Genomic DNA, 14,915 nt, shown 5'->3' with positions numbered 1-14,915 from the left:
CGCTTATAAACGGATTCAACCAAAATCAACCCAATGCAAAGTAGACACGTACGAGGCATTCATAACGCTTATAAATAGCCTAAGTGTCATACTCAATGCATTGTTCAATCATTGCTACTTTTTATATAACTCTTATATAAGCAAGCAACGAATCAAGCACAACATGCTTTCATTCACCCTTATACTATAATGCTTATAATATAAAGATGATGCATGGGAATGCTTACTGCATGCATTAAATATAACTCTTATATTTTATTATGCATGTGCATGCTTTCATATAATTTCTTCATGCAATATTATAATATTTATAATACATGATGCATGAATGATTGCACAACCTAAGGTGAGTTTTAAAACTATATGTCAAACACTTTGCCATATGAACACCATACATTACAAGTATAATAAAAAAAATGTTGATGAACCGGGTAAAATTGCCTCAAATCCTCAAAAACTAAAGCTAACTATTACAAAACCAAGGAGTCTCCAGTTCAAATAGGCAAACAGGTTCTTGAACCGTCCGGGCGAAGCAACACATCTCCACTCATCATGCACCAAACACCCCGCCATCGTTTACACGAAAGAACAAACACTTTGTTCTATCGTTTACCAACGCTCCTAGAGCTAAACAATCGTTTAGCAACGATCGTGTACCTTTTACTATGCGATGAAGCACGAGGTATGTGATCGTGCAATGTGCTCCGCATAATGCAAACTTTATACAATCATATAAACGACCGCTAAGCGAGCGCCTTTATATCGTATACCACGTGATTGTGTAGGTAGTAACTATGCGATGAGGCATGCTAACTACACGATCATTTAGCATGCGCCTTCTTCTAAACGATGAGCATTATATGCTGTCACTACGATCGTCTACCTCCAGCGTCTATGCGATCGGGCAACCAACGCTACGCGATAGAGTAAACGATTTACCCTATCGTTTAATAAATACTACACGATCACATAGAAAAATCTACACGATCGTTTAGATAAATCTCAACGATCGTTTACCTCAGGCTACACGACAACGACCAACTCTTGGTCTTCTTCTTGGCTAAGAACCGCATCTCCATGCTTCGAAACTTCATCACGAACGACTCGACTAACTCAAATCCTTTGAATTATAGACTCGATAGCATGTTAATTACGCCCAAAAACACAAGAGCCCATACAAATTAACACTTTGTAATTGAAAGAAAGCTTTAAGCAGAGGCAATTCAACTGTAAACATCCATTAACTTCATCCACAAACGCATTTAACAATTAAACACAAATGCAGAAAACCCACCACGACTGTAAAAAGAAGTTAAAAAAAGAATTGAAATTTGGAATATCAGAACAACCTGTCTCTGATACCAATTGAAGGAAATCGGACATGAAGATTTCCATGAGTAGTAGAAGGATCGTTCCAAATTTCATTCATATATAAACATACACAATTACAGTCACAAATGGAAACAATAGGCTATGCACAAAACAACATGTTTTAATACACAATCAAGGGAAGAATTCACATACCTTTGAAGACTCATATTCAAGATCCCTCAATCATGAACACTTGTTCATAGTAAGACGGCAACCACGAACGCTCGAACACTATGAACTCTACACTGCACGATCACAGCAAACTCAAACATCGCGAACGACCTCCATAGAACCTCGACTGTGTCGAGTTGAGTATGAAACCACCAAAAAGGTTACCTTGGTATTCTCGGTGTGAGAATCCAGAGTGTGGGCTCTGTGTGGACTTGGTTAGAGGTAGAGACCAGAGGAGAATAATCGTGTAAACGATTGAGCAAGTGGGAGATGTTAAAGCCTATCGTATAGAACGATGCCCAATCATTTAACAAAAGTTATGTGATCGTCTAATTAAAACTATGCGATCGTTTAGCTTATCAACCAGCTGAGTGTTTATCAAGTAGAAACAATCCATGATCGTCTAGTCTCTCGAAGTTGTCATTTAGTAAATCTTATTTACTTGACAACCTTTTCCGTGAGTAATTTTCGAGAATGGAAATATCAAAACCAACATTACTAAAATTAAGAAAACATTTTTCCTTTTATCTCACGGTTACCATGAAACTATCAATAACCTCCCACTCAATTGGTTATTAGAGAAAAAAAGATAATTATCCAATAATTAATATTATTATAAATATAAATGATAACAAACTTATCATACTATATTTATAACCTATAGTTTTAATATTTCATCTCATGAAACATATAAGCCATAGCTCTTTTTCTATTTCATGGTCTTTAATGTAAATCTCATTTACATTAATCCTCCACTAGATGTATCTCATACACCATACCAATCATATCATATATAATCGAAATACCTCTTGTTAATTTGAACATTTCAAATCAACACCAAGAACTGATTCTCAACTTGAATCCATTGAGCTACCAAGGGGACCTTATGGACCTGTAGCTCGAAGCTCCAACAGTACGTGAATAACTGACTAAACTTTTTAGTCATGGGATTCACCATCCGTTAATTGTCAGACACTCCACTAAAGACCGACAACTGAACTCTTCTTACTACAAATATATTATGTGTTCATCTTAACCAATCAATAGTGCACAACCTTTCACAGATCGCTCGTAAGTACAACTCGGCCAATAATCATTATGTCCCTGTAGTTACATCTAACTCCTTAAGTACCACTAATCCCTCTATTGAACATAATTCATAGTCCTACTATGATCGAGTCCTCTCTTCCAAAAAGAAGTTGTGGCCACTATGTTTAAGCCCCATAATTAGCCCTTAAGAGAGCAATCTATCTACTTACCTCTCATTCGGGGAAGGAGTGAATTCCATCTTGTGTAATTGAGTTCCTAGCCCCCAAATCAGACAAGTCCCCAAAAAGGTAGGCATGTTGCGTTGGCAATCTGGCCACTCTCACCCATACTAATCAAAGAATCGCCCTCAAAGGCAGGAGTTCCCAAAACACTCAAGATTGAGGTCATCTCACCTATGGTCCTTTAGGTGAGATGTAAGCCTCCAGTATCAACGACATTATATACAGAGACGAATCATCTCGTGGTCCGGTCTTATACAAACTCTTTGTATAGGACATCCTCGCTCGCATGTCTTCACATGAATGGTCAGGATCTACCATTTGTAGTGGTTTATAACACTTGCAAACCTCTACAAAGCGGGCCGTATCCGTAGTGTCACAAGGATCAGGTATCCCACCTTAATCCTTATACTACATACCTATTTAGATTATCACTTAAGGCATGATCCACTTGTATATCTCATATATATGCATAAGTTTACATACAATAACCATGGACACATAATATATCTGTAGTAAGGAGAGTTCAGCTGTTGGTCTTTATTGGAGTGCCTGGAAATTAACGAATGGTGGATCCCATGACTAAAGAGTTTAGTCAGTTATTCACGTACCGTTGGAGCTTCAAGCTACATGTCCATAAGGTCCCCTTGGTAGCTCAATGGATTCAAGCTGATGATCAGTTCTTGGTGTTGATTTGAAATATTCAAATTAACAAAAGATAATTCGATCATATATGATATGATCAGTATGGTGTATGAGATACATCAAATGGAGGATTAATGTAAATAAGATAAAAGGAAAAATGTTGTCCTAAATTTAGTAGGATTGAGAAAGAGTTTATATTCTCGAAAACACACTCACAGAAAGACTATCAAGTGAATTAGATTCACTAAACGATCATGGAGTGACACTACACGATAGTTCACTCAACTACTCGTAGCTAATTGACCGTGAAGCATTTGCTATACGACTGCAGTGCTTTTTCTAAACGATTGGGCATTCGTCTATGCGATAGACTTTTGTCATCTCCCACTTGCTCAATCGTTTACACGATTGTTATTCCTCCGATCCCTTCTTCTAACCAAGTCCACACAGAGCCTACACTTCTAGATTCTCACACTGAGAATACCAAGATAGCCATTATGGTGGTGTCTTACTTAACTCGACTGAGGTCGAGGTTTTTTAGGCCGTTCGTTGAGTTCGCGGTGTTCGTGTGGCTGTCACTGTGATCGTGCTGTGTTGTGGTCGCTGTGTTCGAGCGTTCATGTGTTGCAGTCTTGGAGATTGAACGAGCGTTCGTGATTGAGGGATCTTGAAGATGAGTCTTCAAAGGTATGTATAATCTTTCCCTTGATCATATTGTAAAGAATGCTGCAATTTCGTATTGTGCATGACCTGTTAGTTTCCGTTTCTTGTACTGTAATTGTGTACAATTTGGAACGATCATTCCGCTGCTCATGGAAATCCTCATGTCTGATTTTCTTCACATACATGTGAAATGAAAGTCTCTATTATGAACAATGTTATATAATGAGACTACACATTTCGTGGTCCGGTCTTATACAAACTTCTTTGTGTAGAATATCCCACTCGCATGTCTAATATATGAATGATCAGGATCAGATCATTTGTAGCAATTTACAACATTTGTAACATCTACAAAGCGTGTCATACTCGTAGTGTCACTAGGATCAGGTAGCCAACCTTATCCATATACTACAGACTATTTAGGTTATCACTTAAACATGATCCGCTTGTATGTCTCCACATATATGTTTAAGTTACAACGATAACCTTGGATGTTAGTTTATTGATTTGTGATTAATGCAACTAAAACATCACATATTTCATAGACAAGGTGAATAAAATATCAATTATTATTAATCACATACAAGTTTGTTCATACAAAGTTTACAAACTATAGTACTCTACGAGATTTAGAAAATCAACTCCAATACTTATCTGATAGACTCCCTCTTCAGTAACTCACGTACAACTATCCCTTCAATTTCAACTTAGACTCCCCTTAAATTTAAGCTCCCCTTACTTTCACAAGGAAGCTTCTCTAAGATTTATATGAGATTCCCTTTATACAACAGACTTAGGCTCCCTCTAAGAGTGAGATCTCCTTATATTAATCAAATTTAGGCTTCCCCTAAATATGAGTTTTCATTATCTTCAACGTACTTAGGCTCCCCCTAAATACAATATCAAATCAAACTCCTCCCGAGTTCTACAATGGCCATCGAACCAAAAATTCAACGATAAATACAAGGATTTTCAATAACAATTAATACATGAAGGTTAAGGTTTAGACAAACTCTAAGCTCAAAACCCTCAATACACACTTTTCTAATACAAAGACTAATTCTAGAAATGAATAAGAGTACAATATAAATAAGGCTAGATTTGAGAATATCTTTTAGGAGTGAATAAATATTATGTGTTGGAGAATAAGGAAAGCAACCACGAAAATCTGCAAACCAACACAAACAAATAAGGAAAAGATATTATGTCGAATCTACTACCAGGCATGTAACAATATTAATAACAATGTTTTTGACATGCTGCACAACATGTTGCTCTAGTTTTGCCTGTAATAAATAAAATCAGCCAACCACACTGCAGTCTTATGATAATACCAGCCAATCACACTACAGTAACACTTATCAATGTATTTTCGCACTTGCTTAGTTTATGGAAGATAGGATTTGAAATGTGCATATTAGTATATCAACATGAATACTTATTGAAGTCAATAAACTATACTTTTAAGAAGTGAAGCATATAAGAAAAACAGAACATAACTCAATTGGCCTTTGAGTGTGCAAGAAACTGCGAGGTTTATAGTTTGAATTTTCCTATCATCAATTGTACTATATATATATATATTAAAAAGGAAGCACATAAAATAAAATAAGCCTTAAACTTCAAGGCTAAAATCATATTCCTTCTATTTTCATAATTGGGAGTAGGGGAATTCGAACCACAAACCTCGTAGTTACTACACTTATCTTTCTTGTAATTACATCCTTATCTTGAGAAATTTCTTACACTACGTTTTCATACTCTCTCCATTTATTGTATAGCACGTCAACATATTTTAAAAAATAAGGTAGTGTCTACTAATATTAATGTGAGATTCACTTCATAATCGTTGGGCTGAATAAACTTTTTTATATAATTTGGTATTGACATTTGGGTCATTGTTCAATTGAGCCCAACAATAAGCTTAATTCGATCAAATACCAACCAAACCCAAAATTCAATTAATTGGGTCCAAGCTCCAAGTCCATGGACAAATCAAGCTCGAGCTCTCACATGGGAACTCTATAAAAAGAGAAGATCTTCTTCATTTGAGGGATTTAGAAATTTAAAACTCCTGGGAGCCTAGAATTCTTCAACAATTAGAAAACTCCGTAAGCTCCTCAGGACTGAAAGACTAAGGCACCGTTTGGTTTCTTATCCATTTTTGTTTTTATGTTTTAAAAAACAAAGGATACAATAAAAATATTGAATATTTGTTTGGTATTTGAAAAAGAAAATAGATTTCTAAAATAAAACTTAAATTTGATGTAAAATTAAAAATATTAGAGATCAAATATACCTATTTTTAAAAATTTGAAGATAAAAAATGTATATTTTGAAACCTGAAATTCGAGCACAATTCTTCAAGACTAAAAAAAGGTCTTTTCCCGAAATTTTAATATATTATTCCATTAATGGGAGAACTTGATTCTTTCATAATCGTGCATGTTTATTTTTTTATTTTTTAACTTTCGCACCTTTTATTTTAATTTTGTTTCGTTTTTAAAGTCAATAAATATTATAATATTGCATCTAAAAAATTTAATAAATAAAATATTTATTTGAGGGCCATTTAGATTGATTTGAAAAAAAATGTCTTTTAAAAATTTCATTTTTATTTAAACATTTCTGATAGAAACTGATTAAAATACATTTGAAAATTTATTTTGAGTGGTGGTTAAATACTTCAAATTTTTCCAAAATGACTTATTTTCTCTGAATTTTCTTCAATTAAATTTAAATAAATATTGATTATTTAAACACTTTCTGTTGTCTCTCTTTTTCTTAAATAAATAAAGTAATTATTTTTTTTTTAAAAAAAAACTATTAATAATATAATTAGACATTTTATGATTTTTATTCGATATTATATTAGTCTATTTACAATTAATTATAGTTATATAAAATAAAAATAAAATTAATTAAGTTAAATATTATATTTTTAATAAATAAGAAAAATTGCAGACTAATGTTCCATGAATAGAATTTGGACCATGCAATGTTGGATTCTAACTTACCTCAAGAGTGTTGTAACGCTGTGCTTCTATCTTGCAATATTGAACATGACTTTGTGATGACTAAATAGAGACATTTTGAATTTTTTACATCTCTTCAAACAAGTTGTTCAAATAAACCCCAAAATGTTCCATTTTAACTCCAAATCGCTTTGGAACTAGATAGGATAGAAGGAGAAATATTCAATATAAGTGAGGTCAACCCTTTCAACATTGCCTCTACAAAATGACTTGTTAACATGTTATAACCATTATAATACTTCAAAAGGATCCTTCCAACGACCCTCATCATTAGGGGTATTCAAAAAATTCGATGATCCGAAAAAACCGATCAACTCAACCCAACCTGTGCGACTTGGGTTGGGTTGGGTTCAAATAAATGAAAATTTTATGGATTGGGTTGGTTCATGGGTTCATCTAATATAACCCGAACCAACCTGAACCAACTCGAATTTATTATTAACTTTAAAAGATATATTTTTTTCTTACTAATAACACAATTATTTATACATATATTGATTTTAATTTTATTTAATTCCAATATTTTTTTTAATAATTTATTCTTCAACAACTCTTAAGAGTAGTTTCTTTGTACTATAAAAAGAAAATTTTCACTATATAAATTGAAATTGAGCTATTAATCTTAATCAATATATGAAAATAATTAAATTAGATTCTTACATATTAACATTTTGCTTCTTTTTAGAATAAAATTTTAAATAAAAATGACCCGATTAACTTGAACCAACCTAACTCAAATATTTCTAGGTTGAGTTGGGTTGGGTTCATTTTTTAATAAGAGTTATTTGGGTTGAAAAAATTTACAACCCGAACAATTGGGTCAGGTCTAAAAAGTCTTTCAACCCAACTCAACTCATGACACCCCTACTCATCGTTGTAGTGTGGTTTAAGTAGTTGTCAAGGTTCCCTATACCGTGTGTGTAGCCTTCAATTGTATGAGTTCTTTTTACTTTTACCATTCATGCTACTTTTTATATATAATAACAATCAGTAATAAAAAGAAAATTATATATTTGTCCTCCGAACTTTCAAATGACTAGAAGGTAATTCTCCCCCATCCCTCCCAAAAAAAGGATTTTGTTCCTCCATCACATTTTTCAAAGCAAAGTATGTACTATTAAGGAGTGTTTGGGATGTCGAGTTGAGTTATGAAGTCTTGAATAAATATATTGGAGTTAGTAAGTTTGTGTTTGAGGTGCACACTCATAAGATGAAGTTCATCGTTAAATGTGCAAAATAAAGGAAAAGACAGAGTTCATTGGTAAATGTGTAAACTTTAATGGTAAATATTAGTAAACTTGAGTTAATTAACAACTTATGAAATTGGTGAACCAAAAAACCTCTAAGATGTGAGGGAATGTTTTGTATGCGAGCTCAAATTGTTTATAAGTAGGCAAAGTTCGAAAATGTAATGGAGTAATCGAGGAGTTTGACAAAGAAAATAATGTGAATAGAATTTTGTTCAAATGAAGAAAAATTCTTAGGCCATAGTCAGGTAAAAGTTTTATTTTCTTTTTTTTACAAAAGAATACTACTTGATGCAGTTCATATGTACTCTATCTCCATGCATCTCTTTCCATAGTAAATAAAAAGGAATTATTCTTTGAAAAAAAAAAAATTGTCAAGTGCCAACTTGTAATTAGACACTAAATGAGTTGTAGAAAGATAAGTGCAACCTAAACTGCACCAAAGCATTTTTCCATACAGCTTGTGAGGTTGAGTAAGATAAATGATTCAACTTCATACATGTTTAGTGGCAATCGATGCCAATCTATTAAATCAAGTTTTAAAAGTTTCTAATAAATTCCTAAACTTTAATTCTGGATCTACACGTCTTAAAAAAATTGAATGATATACAAAAAATGCAATTTTCCATAAACTAAATTTGTATTGCAAAAGCAGGAGAGCCAAATAAATACAAACTTTAAAGTCAAATTCAATTGTAATTATATGGTTTACAAACTATTTTGATTCCTGTAATTTCAATATGTTCATTATGATTATTATGCTTGTAATTTTGGTTCATTTGGATCTTTGTATATTTAAATAGTTACATTTTTAAAGCATAATAAGAGAAAAAATAAATGTGATGTCACGTATTGTTAATTTTCTTTTTATTAAAAAAGAAAATAAAATTAAAGAAAAAAAAGAGATGGTTTAAATATATGAAAGTTTAATTGAGATGCTTACTTCTAGAATAGTAAAAAAATTTAATGAAAAATATATAAAATAAAAATCTTAATGAAGATAGAAATTTTTTTTTAAAAAAATGCATTCCTTAAATTGAAAAATTGTAGATAATGTCTACAAACAAGAAAAAAACATTAAAAAAATGTAGAAATAATGGTGAACCAAATTAAAAATATATATATACAATGCCAACACAAGGAAGAAAAATAAATAAAGAAAAGATACCTAATGCAAATTGAAGGTTTAATTTAGCTGGAATAAATTTATATTTCAAATCTTAATTTGATTTGATTTTTTTTTTTATTTTTAATTTTTAGGTAACATGATTTTTTTTTCTTTTAAATTTAGAAAACCGTGAAATTAAACGTGAAAAATGTATAAATTTTGAGATTTTTTTTTTAAAACTTTTAATGTTTAGATAACATGTTTTTTTTTTCTTTTAGATTTAGAAAAACCAATATATCTGTGGAAACCAAATTTGATATATTTTTTTTAATAACCAAATGTATCTCTTGAAACAAAATTTGAAAATTTTCGTGAAAATTGATGTTTAACCAAATTTGATAGATTTTTTATAAAAGAAAATCAAATAAAACCCAAATTTGAAACCAAATCCACATGAATGATAAGTAAAGTATTTAAAGTACATTTTTTAAATTGGTTTAATTGTCAAATTACCCAAGATAACCTTATAACTATAATCTAAAAGAGACAAAAGGGAAAATAAATGTTTCTCTTCATAGCTCGTTTTAGATAGAATATGGATATAATAGATAGAGTAGATATTACAGATAAAATGAGTTTTTTTTTTAATGATTTAAATGTGAAATTACGTAAGATATCTCAACAATCTAAAAGGGACAAAAAAGGAAATCTAATGTTTCTCCCCCATAGCCCCTTTTAGATAGTATAGACTATTTTATATAATTTTATGAAAATTTGAATTACAAATATATGCTTAAAAAACAATTTTAGAGAGAAGGGGTAGTTTAGAAAAAAAACTAATTTTCTAGTTTAAAATAATAAAAAAATATTACAATGATCATTTAAACCTATTTTTAAAAAGTCATGAACCTAAAAAGATAGGTCTTAAAAACTTAGAGACCAAATAAACTTATTCTATAAAACTCGAGATTAAAAAGATATTTTTTAAAAAATCATGAACCAAACGAAGATATTCTTCAAAACTCAAACACTAAAAAAGTAATTTTCCTAAAAACATATGGAAAAGCTTCTTCAATGTTTTGTAAATCTAAAGTGAGGAAAAAAAGGATTAAAATAATTTTACATATGATAAAATAATATACAATTAAAAAGAATTTGCCATGTCACTTAAAATTGAACCCCTCATGGACACCACAATATTTTCAATTAATTGACTAGTGAGCAATTTAAGTCAAGGGCTTTTTAGAACTATTTTTTAACGTTAGGGACTAAAGTGTCTAATTTGAAACTTCAAGAATCAAATAGACAATATGTGAATTTGAAGAGCCAAAAGTATGTTTTGTTCTATTTATTTAATATTTGAGAACTCAATGAACCTAAAATTCAAAGTTTAAGAGTTTATTATATATATATATATATATATATATTCAAGAACTTATTAAATATAAAACAGATTGTCCAAGGATAGATACTTTCGAAAGCTTAAAGACTAAATAGGCACAAACTTCAAAAAGTTTAGGAATTAAATAGGCATAAACGGGAATTAAATTTGCTATTAAACACACATATATATATATATATATATATATATATATATATAATTTTTGTTTAAGTTAAAGTGTTTATACACCCTAATTTTAGTGTATGTGATAATGGAATAAATTGGAAATATGTTATCCATAACACGTGCTAATAATGAGTGTGCACATAAATTTGATAAATTATAGAATGGGCTAAAGACTTATCATATTAAAAATTAAAAGTTCAAAAGACATATTAAGTGGGAATGTTAGTAGTTTAAATTAATACCTTTACTAATTAGAAGTTAAGAAAATGATTAGCATTTGTTAACATGACAAAGTTGAGATGGCCGAGTTGGTCTAAGGCGCCAGATTAAGGTTCTGGTCCGAAAGGGCGTGGGTTCAAATCCCACTCTCAACATTTTTTTTAATTCATTTCTTTTTTACTTGCTGAATCAGCTTCGAACCTTTCATAAACTTCATGGGCTTTGAACGGCCCACTTTATTTCATTTTAGGCCCGTGGCTTTTGCACGGCCCCCTTTGTTTTATTTTAGTTCAGGATTTCTCATATATATAATTTTAGGGTAAAAAATATTTTTTTTGGTTGTTGGGTTTGTGACTTTGTGCTCCAGTTTCCTTTCGTCTCTAAGTTTCAAAATTTTACTTTTATAATTTCTAAATTTTGAGTTTGGTTTTTATTATTTTCTAAGTTGATAATGTTACAACTTTAGTCTTAAAAATTGAGTTTTGTTTCAATTTAGTATTAAATACTCACTTTTCGTCTTTCATATTAATGTCTATTAATTGATTTTAAAAAAAAATTAAAAGAACTATAATTAATTAAGTTTTATTATTTTCTTCATTATTAAAATTAAAAAAATATTTTTTTTCAAGTTATCTTGCTACGTCATCATCTAGTCAATTAAATTTAATGGTTTTATTAGTAAAGGAATATTTTAAACATACTTTTGAATATTCATGGGACTGAAATGGCCAATTTGAAATAATAGAGACTAAATGCATATATTTTTAAAAGTTTAGGGACCAAAAAGATATTCATGCCAAGAATTAAAACTTAGAGTTAGAAATAGGAAGTCTAAAATGCGTATTTTATTTTCTACTATATATATTTAGATATATATATAAGTATGGTTTGATCTTGATTTTTCAAAATCTATTGTTGTCACTAGGGCCCGTTTGTTAATTACCATTTAGTTTTTTATTTTTGAAAATTTTAACTACAATGAGTGTTTTTTAAAATCAAAAGTCAAATTTTAAAACTAAAAAAAATATAATAATAATAATTTTTAAAAATTGACTTTTTTAAAAAAAAACTTGCCTAAGAATTTAAATATTTATGTAAAACAATGAATTCATGAATAAGAAAAGATGAGAAAACAAATTAACAATCAAATAGTCCAAACGATGTCTAAAGTTGTAAAAAAATAACCATGTTTGTCATTATTTTTCCTATCAATGTAATTTTCGTTTTCTATTACCACTTGCTTAATTTATGGAAGATAGGATTTGAAATGTGTTTATTAGCATGAAGGTAATAAACTATACTTTTAAGAAGCGAATCACATAAGCCAAACAAAGCACGACTCCATTGATATTTGAGTGTGCAAGAAACTACAAGATCTGTAGTTCAAATTTTCCTACCCTCAATTATAATTAAAAAAAAAAAGTGAAGCACATAAAATAAAATAAGCCTAAAACTTCGAAACTAAAATCAAATTAAATAGTCAAATTTAACATAGTTTAAGTTAGAGATGTCCATGGGTGAGCTAGAGTTGGAAATGTACCACAAAAATTACATAACAATAGTTATTATAATAAATATTTTTTTTAAAAAAAAAGTTAAACAGAATGAGGATAGGAATGAGACATGGACGGGGCGGTGAATGTCTCCGTTCAACTTTCGAGGAATTTCTCCACTCTCTCATTCATTCTCCGTCTAAACATCAAATTCTTACTCCGATAGATTTCGAAGAAAAAATAATCATATTTAAGTCTAACTTCATCGTCTCCACTCATTTATTCAATTAAGAGAGGGAGATTCATGATGGTCTTTCTAAATTTCTAATTGAATATTCATCTCTACCATTTCCTCAGAAATTCTAAGGAAACTGAAGTCCAACAAAAAGGAAAAAAAGAACAAAAAGTTTGGATGTGGTTGACTTGATACCCAAAGGAAGTTAAAATTTCAAGGAAACTCAACTGTATTTAAGCTTCTAAGAATATTCTTCCAAATCTCATATAACAAAGACTTAAACTATTATGTACTTAAAAAAAAAAAACACACAAAAAGCCTAAATTATTATACTAACTATTTTTTCAATTAATAAAAACTGGTTGACTAAAAAGCTCTTGAAAATTTCAAATACATCAACTTGGACCAAGACTCAAACTTTTTCCACGTTAATTCACATATTAATTTATTTCGGCTTTGTTTGGTAATCATTTTATCTTTTGTTTTTGTTTTTGAAAATTTAAGTCCATGGACACTATCTTCATCACCAAATTTCTTCCTGATTTAAAAAACCAAGCCAAATTTTGAGAACTAAAAAAAAGTTTCTTTTAAAAAAAATTTGTTTTTATAATTTGGCTAAGAATTCAACTATCGTAGTTAAGAAAGATACAAATCATGATAAGAAATATGAACGAAATAATTTTAATTTTTAAAAATAAAAACAAAAAAAATCAAATGATTACCAAACAAGACTTCATTTTTGTAACTCCACATTCTATTCTCACGATCGATTAGTTTTTTTTTTTTTTTTTTTTTTTTTATAACATAAATATGAATTTCCTCACGTTATTTCAATGTCAGTGTAGATCAAAGCCAATGGCATTTTCAAATTTTTATTTATTTATTTGTTTATTCATTAATATTATAATTATTAAACATTTTATTAAAGTATATATATTTTTTTAATTTGTTGCATTAACAATCAACTTACACTATTATGCTTTAACGATAAAACTTTGTCAATTAGAAAGAAATGAACATGCAATAAGCAATTACATCCTTATCTTTGGAGAAATTTTCTACACCACATTTTTCTACTTCGTCTATCTATTATGTACCACATCAACATGTTTTTAAAAATAAGTTAAGGTCCACTAATATTAATGTGAGATTCACGGATATTTATAAAAATAAATTATTTAGATGAACAGAAAAAAAGGTATGAGAGTCAAATAAATACCAACTTTAAAGTTAAGAAATTAATCATATGGTTTAAATAATATTTTGGTCTCTATAATTTCAATGTGCATTTTGACCTTATTGATCCATATCCTTTTAAAAATGACCATTTTGGTGATGGAACACGAGACATACGCAGCGGAATAAGGATCTAATTACACTCTAATTGTTTTTAATTTAAAGTGAAAAAACATGCAATTGAAGGAAAAAACAGTAAATTAGAAAATTACCTTTGAAGCTCCCGAAAACCACTTTTCCTCCCTGAATCTCTACTCGAATTCTTCTGGATTACCACTAGAGTTGACCTACTATCCTCTGGACTTAGAATCGGATTGTGGGACCCGGTGGATGAAGAAACCGAGAGAGAGAAAGAGATGGAAAAAGAAAATGGAATTTGGGTAGGGTTTGAGCTTTCTTTTCAGCCCAATTTTGAAAACAAAATTGGCAAAATGTCAAAATCTTTCATCCAAATTGAAAGCCCAATTATAGAAAAAACCATGCAACAATTGCATGAAATAAATTCATAAAAACCTAATACCTAGAATCTACTATCTAAGTGGGCTTAATGTCTCCACTATAAGCCAACGCCTAGCGCACTATTTTGTTAGTGTAATTATCCAACAAAAGTTTGGATTTTCCCACTAACTTTAGTCAAAGGGCAAAATAGTCATTTTG

At 30.1% G+C, this 14,915-nt stretch overlaps 1 non-coding gene across 1 annotated transcript; it reads left to right on the top strand.

The window, feature by feature from the left end:
• Positions 1-11,368: 11,368 nt before the first annotated feature.
• Positions 11,369-11,449, top strand: TRNAL-AAG. Its single transcript has one exon. It is a non-coding gene; the product is annotated as a tRNA-Leu (tRNA).
• Positions 11,450-14,915: the final 3,466 nt, after the last annotated feature.

This window comes from Benincasa hispida, chromosome 8, assembly GCF_009727055.1.
Source record: "Benincasa hispida cultivar B227 chromosome 8, ASM972705v1, whole genome shotgun sequence".
In the NCBI taxonomy this organism is placed as follows: Eukaryota; Viridiplantae; Streptophyta; class Magnoliopsida; order Cucurbitales; family Cucurbitaceae; genus Benincasa; species Benincasa hispida.
Note: the sequence above shows the minus strand (reverse complement) of the source record. Positions and strands in the feature narration are given on the sequence as shown.